Below are 10,375 nucleotides of genomic sequence, written 5' to 3' on the forward strand. Positions count from 1 at the left end.
CTGTTGTCGGAGCCCATGTAGCGAACAAGAACGCCGGCAGCGATGTGCTTACGATCAGTCCACAGCTCGATTTTGTCTTTGGGAGCTGTTGCGGCCTTGTTGGTGGACAGGTATGCGGAACAAGATTTTTCTGCGCAGTAGGAGTGGATAATGGCTTTCCAGTCTTTGAAATTCGAGTCGGTGAGGACCGGAAGACTGGACTGATGTTGATCTGACATGGCGAGGCAGTTGACAGAGAAGAAGCTTGTGATTTGATATTCCAGACGCTATACGCGATCTGGGCTCATAACCTATAAGACCAGAAGTCTTTGATGAGATGAGGCACGGTTAGACACAAGCAAGAAGCGGTGGCAAACGGGCAGAGGCGAAGCAAACCTTTGATGAGATGAGGCACGGTTAGACACAAGCAAGAAGCGGTGGCAAACGGGCAGAGGCGAAGCAAACCTGAAGACGGAAGTCAAGGGTGAGCAGAGTTTTTGAGCAAACAGTAGTTGAGTGTTGGATTTCTTATGCAGACCTTTGATGAGATGAGGCACGGTTAGACACAAGCAAGAAGCGGTGGCAAACGGGCAGAGGCGAAGCAAACCTAACAAACAGCATAAGATGAGACAGGAGACTGATGAGACGAGAAAAGATAGAAAACGGACCTGAAGACGGAAGTCAAGGGTGAGCAGAGTTTTTGAGCAAACAGTAGTTGAGTGTTAAAGAAACAAATGAATGGAAATGAAAACAGGCTTTAACAAGGCAACTAGGTTAGATCAGAAACTGCGGCGGAATACATGTGAGAGTATAACTAGTGACATGTAGTAGAAAACCCGTGAAACCGTCTAATAAGCCACCTCATGTTCACCCAAGGTGGCATAGATCAGGCCGATGTTGAAGAGGATCTTGGAGCAATCTGTGATGTCCTATTTTAGCCATGCCCAAGAATCAAACACAATCTTCAGCTTGTGTTGTTGCTAGGTTGAGGGTGTGTTGGAGTGGATTAGGGTGGTTGGTGATGAAGGAAAGTGAGGTTTTGGGTGAAGGAGTACACCACCGGGCCTGTTTCTAGCATCGGAGACTGTTGGTGAGACGGTTTGGTGGGGTTAACGGTAGTACACCGTTTATGCGGATCAATCCGTTGCACCACTGGTGGTTCAACCGTTGACATCACGGTCTCGAGTCACACAGAGGATCCAGCCTGTGACTTCGACCGTTGTCATGTCGGTTTGGCATCCTCCGTTCCGCAGACGGCAAAATGGTGAAGCAACAACGTTCAACACAAGATCTTTTTTGGCCGGTATGATCTGGCACCGGGCACTTCACCAGGACCTGACAACTGTTCAGAACTGTCCCCCTTAAAAGTCACCTGTGTCCGGAGGTGTCCCAAAATATTTCCAAGCATGAGAATTGTGCATCACCCTCAGCCCCAAATCCGAACTGCGAAAAACAGCCCTTATTCCGACTCGCCTCGCCCCCTCCAGAATCAGGTTGGGTGCATAATTGGCACTCCTTCCAAAAGTGTGCATAATGGGCACTGCCTCCGGCACCCCGCCCCCGCCCAGGATCACTCCGACTCTAACCTCACCTTTCTCCTCAAGGGGCACCCCCAACCAGTCAGAGACCGCTTGTGGCCTCGCCTCTAAAGAACGAAAAGGCGCAGAGGGTCTTTGACGAGACCAGCGAGTGTGAGTACAGCACACGAGAGACTAAGAAGAGACCAGCGACGAGGCACACCTTTGACGAGACCAGCGAGTGTGAGTACAGCACACAAGAGACTAAGAAGAGACCAGCGACGAGGCACACCTGGATGTGCGGAGTTGAGGGTTGAAACAGGATGAGAAAACTGAATGAAGAAAAGAGAAATAGGATCTGGTACAACAAAGACTATTTGACAAGATCATTTAGGTTTCACATCTAGGTTACAACTCTAACTCTCACTACACAACTGGTTGAAGAGTATGCTTCTACTGAGATACTTCAATACCCTCCCTTGCTCAAAACCTGTTGATGTTGAGCTTGATGAGTGAATCTGTGTGCTTCTTTCTCGGCAGCGCCTTGGTGAGAAAGTCGGTGAGCTGATCATTGGTTCCGACGTAGTGAGTTGCGGCCCGTCCTTCCGCAATGAACTCCCTCATCCAGTGATACTTGATGGGGATGTGTTTGGTCCGTTGTTGGAACATCGGGTTGTTTGCTAACGCGATTGCCGATTGATTGTCGACCAGTAGTGATAGTTTACCGGAGAGTGAGACTTTTAGCGAGTCAAGGAGATTCAAAAGCCATTTAGCCTCCTGGCCGGCTTTGAATAGAGAGATGTATTCAGCTTCTGTTGTTGAAACCGCGACGACAGGCTGTTTGTGAGAACGCCAGGAGATCACAGAGTCATTGAAGGTAGCTATATATCCAGAGTATGAGTGGCGATCCTTAACGTCATTAGCCCAGTCGACTGTAAGGGTTTCTCCCTTACTGAAACAGAAGTCAAGCTAGATGCATATATGCATATGCATATACATTGTAGGATTCTCTATATAAGCTTGTAGTACTTGACTGCTCTCATCCTCTCTTCTTCCCCAAGCTGGTCTTCACCTCGAGGTTCCCCTTTCCATCCCTTCTCACGACTCATTAGTGAAATATCATTCTTTCATATAGACTCCTGGCCTTTGGCCCTCCGTCCCACCGACCCTTCCAGTGAGGGTTCACTGAACCCTTACACTTTTTTTTTCTATATAAAGATCATTTTTTCACTCGTTCCAAGCCCGCAACGCCATTGGAAGCTCCGAATTGTCTTTGAAATATCCTTGTGGTCTTTGGAAAGTCTTCATTGTCAACCGCCTCATCCTCGTTGGACTCGGAAGCTCTTCATCATCGGGACAACCTCATCCTCGCTGGACTCGGAGGCATTCATTTCGGAATAGCCTCATCCTTGTAGGACTCGGAGGCTCCTCATTTTCGGAACAGCTTCATCCTTGTGGACTCGGAGACGCTTCATCAATTGAACGGACACATCCTTGACCAACAACTTGAACTCAATCTCGCCAGTCATTGATCTCTTGGCCCTTTGCCTGGATTCCTTCCACACCCTCGGCCCCTTGGACTCTTTCTCGATCTCTTGGGCACCCAGCCTCTACACCATCACCTTGCAACCTTGAATTCGCTCTCGCCCCTCGCCCTTGCCCTTGCCCTCGCCCTCAACTCCACCGAGACCTCAGACTTGCCGGACATGCCGCTAAGGACCACAAACGCTTGCCGGCCCCTCCGATCCAAAAGGTCCGACAACCAATCAGTCGCCAGCCTCATCTCCCCTGTCGAACTCGCTGTCTCCTCCACCCCGCGCCAAACCTCGCTCGTCTCCCGCTCCTCATCCCGCACTACTGCAACCACCACCACCTCGCCCTTCCTCATCCGCCACCACCGCTCCAGCTCCGCCCAGCCCAGCCTCGCCCTCACCCTCGAGCTGCTTCTTCCCTCGCCCCTTCGCCGCCGAACTCTTTTCTTGCCTCGCGCCTGCTCCTCTGCCCGTCCGCGCCAGTTCGCCATTGCCAATGGCTCCTCCAAAGACCTCGCCCCTCTCGCCGCAACCCCGGATGAACGACAGCAAAGATCTATTGATCGCCCCGCCAGCCCACCTCCCTGCTCCCTCTTTGCCTGCCCCTGCTCGCTTCTCTCCTCGATCCCAAAGCCCCTCATCGTCGCCTCCAGCCCATCGTCATCGCTTCTATCCTCCCATCGCTGCCGTCTCTAGCCCCTCACATTACTCGACTTCAGCCCCTCATCCTTGCGCGTAGTCTCTCGACGTCATCATACTCGTCCTCAGCCCTCGTCATCGTCTCTGGCCTCCCTTTTAATCGCCTCTAGCCCCTGGTCATCCCTTGCATCCCCTTCGTCGTCGCCTCTTGCCCCTCATCTTCCCTTCTGGTCCCTTGTTATTGCACCTAGCCCTCTCTACCTGAAGATCATTGCCCCTACATTTTAACAACACTCCATCCTGCCCAGCCTCTATCAATTAAATAACTCTCAAAAGCTTTGGAATCAACATCCTCCACCCACCATCCTGCAAGCAAATCTCAACATGGATGTCCCTTCGACTCAACAAACAATTCTCGGTTCTTCGGTATTGACCCTCGAACAAATCCTTTGCAAACGGACGATCCTTCAGGTTGAGAGCACGATGGACTCGGGGTGGAATTGAGGAAATCAGATCACTCTTAAGAGGAAGTTTTATTGATTTATAGCTGGTGTAACTGGGTTGTTTTTTTTCCTTCTTTTCCTTTTCCCCCTTTTTTTTATAGGAGGGGAGACTGTAAGGGTTTCTCCCTTACTGAAACAGAAGTCAAGCTAGATGCATATATGCATATGCATATACATTGTAGGATTCTCTATATAAGCTTGTAGTACTTGACTGCTCTCATCCTCTCTTCTTCCCCAAGCTGGTCTTCACCTCGAGGTTCCCCTTTCCATCCCTTCTCACGACTCATTAGTGAAATATCATTCTTTTATATAGACTCCTGGCCTTTGGCCCTCCGTCCCACCGACCCTTCCAGTGAGGGTTCACTGAACCCTTACATCGACGTCAGAGTAAACTTTGATTTTATTGATTTCTGAGCGTCCATCCAAGAGAATTCCATGATTACGAGTGCCGGAAAGATAGCGAAGTAGGTGGACAATCGCCCTCCAGTGCGTGATCCCAGGAGATTCAAGATGCTGAGATAGTTGAGAAATTGTGAAAGTGATGTCCGGACGCGTGCATACTGCCAAGTACATGAGCATTCCAACAGACCTTTGGTAGTTTGCACAAATTCTTTCAAACTGTTGTTGTTCAAAAGGTGTTGACTTGATCAGCTGAGTGTTTGAGATCATTGGACAGGATACCGGCTTGACTTCAGACATGTTGTGGTCTGCCAGAATTTTTACAAGATACGCCTCCTGCGACAGGTACATTTGCTTTTCACCTATGCAAGAGACCTTGACCCCAAGGAGATGCCGTAATTCACCGATGTCGTCCATCTTGAAACAAGCCGATATGAGCTTTTTGAATCTTTCAACGTCAGGACTTACAATGACCATGTCATCCACATAGACATGGACAAAGCAAACCCACAACTGAGAGTTGCTGATGAATAAACATGGGTTGGCAGGGGACGGATGAAAGTTTATTGACTTGAAGAAACTAGACAGTGCCGAGTACCAGACTCGCGGAGCTTGACGGAAACCATAAAAAGCTTTCTTGAGCCGGAGGCAATGACCAGCAGGCACCAAAAGACCAGCCGGAGCATGAAGATAAACTTCTTCCTTGAGTTCACCATTCAGGAACGCGTTCTTTGTGTCCATCTGATGAATTTGATAACCTCGAGACAGCCCAACCGAGACAACTGTGCGGAGTGCAGAAAAACGACCAGTGGGAGCGTAGGTGTGAAGGATATCCTCCACAGCTTGGAGAGATCCCTGAGCACACAAGCGAGCTTTAAATTTAGAGACCGCTCCATCTTCGTCGAGCTTCTTCCAAAAAACCCAGAGAGTGCCCAGAAGTTGGTGGTCACTGGGGATTCTTACAACTTTCCACACACCCAAATCGGCCATTGCTGAGAGTTCCTTGTTGATTGCCTCACGCCATTCATTTGATTCACCGGAGGCCATTGCTTGGTTGTAAGTTTGTGGCACTCCCACAGAGACGTAGGCTACCGCATGGATGTCAAAGTCCTGGTCCAGATGATTGAGCATGAATCCATCAAACCTGTCCAGAATACATAAGTTTGCCCTCCTACGATGCTCCAGAATGTTTGAAGTGTCTATCGCAGACGATATGTCCTTCGGGGCTTTGTCCGGCGCAAGAACCATCTCCCAGCCGGGCTTCGGCTTTGTTGGGACTCTGCCAGCTGTAGGATTTGAAGCTACGGGAGCAGGTTGCTGAACTTCTTGATCCTCAGCTCGAATTTGCGGATCTGCTTGCAATTAATTGTTTGACTTCTTGGGACTCACTAGTATGAATTAGCGGGGATTCCTCAAGCTCCTGGAACTCCGTTGGATCCTGTGGGTCGACTATTCCTGAGGGATCAGCTGGGGAGAAAAGGGAGACTCCTGGGAAGTCTGCTTTGTCAGAAGAGACATCATGGCAGCGCTCAACCTTTCCTCCCGGAAGTAGAATGCGCCAGTTATGCATTCCCAGCTGATACCCCACCATCAGGCCCCTTTTTGCCGTGTCACCAAATTTTCTATCCCTAAGCTTCTTGGGAATATTGACGTAAGCCTTGCAGCCAAACGGTCGAAGACGCGACATGTCAAATTGAGAGTCAAACCATAGCTCGTATGGAGTTTTCCATTTGAGCTTGCGAACAGGCGTGATGTTTTCGAGAAAAACGGCTGTGCTGACAGCTTCACCCCAGTAGACGGCAGGGAGATTTGCTTGCTTGAGCATCACCCGGGCCTTCTCGCTGGTAGTTCAATTACCTCGCTCTGCCACCGCGTTCTGCTGAGGTGTATACGGGGCCGTTACATGGATTGTGACTCCCTTCGACTTAAGGAACTCAGTGAACTCGGTTGAATTAAATTCCCCTCCTCCGTCAAACACGACCGACTTGATTGGGCAACCATGAAACGTTGTGACATTGTTGTAATATTCCACAAATTTTGAGAAGGTTTGAGATTTGGCAGAAAGGATAAAGACATGACAATAACGCGTGAACCAATTGGTGAGTTTAAAGTAATAGCAACCGCCTCCACAAGAAGCCGGAGTAATTTTTCCACTAAGATCCATATGAACTGATTCAAGTGGATGATTTGCCGGAGGAAGTTGAGAAGGGAATACAAGAAAATGGGATTTAGACAAGGAACAAGAGTTGCATTTGATTTTCGGTGATTTTATCCCAAACATTCGCCTCAATGCCTCATTACTGCAGTGACCGGCGCGTCTGTGGAGAAATTCGTCGTCAGTGATCATCGATGCTAGCGCCAAAGCGGGAGAGGACTGACCTTCGAGAGTGGTATTTAATTGAACCATGCAAGTGCCGCTGACGATTACAGTCTTGAAGATGACTTCGCCTTCACGAGTTATGACAAATGAAGACAAGCCTGATCTTTTGAGTTCGCAGCCTCGTTCTAGGAGTCGTCCAAGACTGATGAGAGTAGCACTTAAGCCAGGAACATGCAAGGACTTCAACGGGATCACTGTCTTGTTTTTGGCGATGACGTTGACGAAGCCGCTTCCTTGAACCTCAAGAGTGTGTCCGTTGTGGAACTCCGACCGGTGCTGGGCCGTCGGCAGTTACTGGAAGGGAATGTTGCGCTGTGCGCTGCCTTCGCGGTGGTCCGGGGGAGATTCTAGAATTCGAGAGATAGCGGAATTTTTGGGGGGGGGGGGGGGATTTTGGTTTGAGACGACGAGAGGTAGATTCCCGTCGGCGGTGGTTTGTTTGTTGAGAATCTGGGGAAAAACCGGCGAACTGGACCGGGGAACAGTGATCTTAAGAAGAGGAATCTGGAAAAGGATCGGCGCGGGGCTGAGAGGAGAAACTCAGAAGCTCCGCAAGTATATCGGTGAACAAGGATCAATAAACTTTTAGATTCAAGTTGATGAGATGATCTGACAAAGAAATTTTTTTGGTTCAGACGAAATCCCATGCCGCCCCATCGTCTGAGTTCGAACTGAACTCAGACTCCGGGGACTGCGACATGCTGCGGACAAGTCATCATACACCCGCGCGCACAAGCGCGCAACAACAACCAAGAGAAATAGGAGGAAAGAAAACAAACGCAGAAGTAAGGAAAACACAGTGATATGAGGCAGAAGGAAATAAACTACGAGCAAAGAAAAGAAGAGGGTAAACAGAACACACAGACCAGAACAAACAGAGAGAACAACAAAAAACAAAACAAAACAAAAAGAAACAGTGGATAAAAACAGAGAGATAAACCCACAGCAGGCGCTGTGTTAGGACCAAGAAAGGTGAAGAAATCTGGGGAACTGAGAGGGAGTAGGAATGAAAGGCTGATAATCTTGAAGATCTTGAAGGGAAGTTGATTTATTGAAGCTTGGAAAACCAGGGAGAAGCTTGAGTCTTGATGATCTTGCGGTCACTGCGCCTGGAATAGGGAAATGATTGAAAACTAGGCGCGCCGCTGGCACCACGAGATTGATCACCACATCTCCTCCACAATTGCAGTCTGTCCCTAGACTGCGCGCGCTGCGCCGCGGACGAGAACAAGAGAGTTGAAAGGGAAGCAGGGATTCGATGATTGGACCTGGAGGACGGAAAGAAAATGGGGGGGGAAGAGAGGAAGAGAGAAGGAAGGAATCCGAGACCCTAAAGGAAAAAAAAAACAAATGGCCACCACGGCGAGGCTCACGAGTGTGGCTGGAGTAGGGTTTTCGACACGTGACGGTAGTAACTACCCGGAGATGCATACCAGGAGAGGAACTTACTTCTGGTCAGGAAAGTCCTCGCGCGAATAAAACCTCTTAACCTGATCGGCCGCTGTAAGACTCAAAAGTGTTCCTGAGAACCTTTTGCTGAATGGAGAAGGGGATGATGGAGGTGCAAACTCTGCCCTTCTATACTATCAGATAACAAGACCCACCAAGGTAAGCTTGGCAAGTTTTAATGAAGTGATAGGGTTGGTTGGTTCAAGATGAGCTTGTTGATGACACTGAATAAATTGTTGTTATTGTTAATGTAAGGGTTGTTATGTAGGTTGTTTAAGTATATATATAAGGCTGAACTGTAAATGTTGGGGTGACTGTGATTGGTGAGTAATGAACTGAGGAGCTGACAACTGGGGAGGAGGGAGCTCCTTATATAGACAAAAGTGGAGCCCCAGAGGGCTTGTGGGTTAGGGTTTTGACTAATCTAGACAACAGTGTGAGGGATTTTAGCTGGTGGGAGTAGATACAAATGATGTCATAATGTGTCAGGGGTACATAAATGATGTCATAAGAATGCAGTAGGGCCACATGAAGGCTGCGTAAAGTGACAGTAGACTGCATGAGTTGACAGGTGGATGCAGGGGGTGCATAAATGAAGTCTGAGGCTGCAGAGTCAGTGTGTGATGACATCATAATATGGAAATAGAAGAGTACTTGATAATATGTAATGACTGCAGTCTGATGGGGAGATGTATGTTTGTATCCTGTGATTTGTATAAGCATAATGCTGTGATCCTTGAATTGAGGCTGGTGACAGGCTGGTGACTGGGTATGTTGAACGTGTGATGGGTGTCCAGTGTCCAAAGAAGTGTAGGTTCCAATCCAGCGGGGTTCAGGTGATGCTTTCAGTGGTGACTAGGGGTAAAATTGGCCGTAGAATCCATTTCTGAGGTCTGTTTGATGGTATCTTGAGGCGTATTGTGAGTAAATATATGTATGCGAAAAAACTTTTGATTTTTCACTTTTCCGTCTACCACATCCTCCCCCAACTTATTGTCTGTCCCCAGACAATTCCACCGGAAAAGTGCCGTATCTTGAATTTTGGAAGCTTGAGGCTTGAGTTTTTTACTGGGTGACATGAAGAATCCTTGGGAATTTGGCCGTTGGACGTCTTCTGGGTACTGTGTCAGAGAGGCTGGGTGGGGTGAATTTTGGTCAAAAATTCAACTTTTGTCGTTTTTCTGACTTTTCTTGAAGGGAAATTTTTAAGGTGTCTGGGAGTCGAAGTGCTGCGCGCAGTCCGCAGTCCGCAGTTGCGCAGTTGCGCAATGGTGCTGCTTGTGCTATGGTGGCGGCCGCAGCTGCTGCTCCAGCGCCTCAGGGTGCGCGCTGTCGAGGCCGCGGGCCTCAAGTGTCGAGTAGTGATCGGGGACTCGTACCCGTTCTTGATGGTTGACTGATCGGGCTTTGGGCCCGGGTACTTAGTGTTGGTCGTACCCGTCCAATAGCTATCCCGACCCCGCATTCGGGTCTCGAGTGTGTATGTGTGTCGGTCGTACCCCCTTCGGGGGTATGGCTTATTCAGGAGTTCAAGGCGTATGGGTTTGGGGTTCAAGACCCATACACAACTTCGCCGACCTTCCGATTCCCTCGGATACATCACCGCCGCCAATGGTCAACCGCCGCCGTCGAGGTCTTGCACCATCCAAGCCTGCAGCTAAACTGAACCCTGCTAGTGAGCAGGGTTCATTTTCGAAGTAAGTGCGTTCGTGTTCTTCCTCGACAGCTGAGTGGCCGTTACGTTGGCTGATGCAGCCGTCAGATTTATTACCAGCCCCACTCGCACCACCGAATCTGACAGGTCTTCGGGGTTTCTGATTGGGCTGCCTTCGCCGGCAAGGTTGGTTTCCAGCCGGCGATCTCATAGCGGCCGGCCCTAAGACGGTAAGACTAATTGCCGCATTCTTTCCGCTTCCTACAACAGCCGGCTTCTCATAGCGGCCGTGGGTTTGAGTACGTATCGTTCCGGAGGGAGAG

The sequence above is a fragment of the Puccinia triticina genome, chromosome 16A (genome assembly GCF_026914185.1).
Source record: "Puccinia triticina chromosome 16A, complete sequence".
NCBI classification, from domain to species: Eukaryota; Fungi; Basidiomycota; class Pucciniomycetes; order Pucciniales; family Pucciniaceae; genus Puccinia; species Puccinia triticina.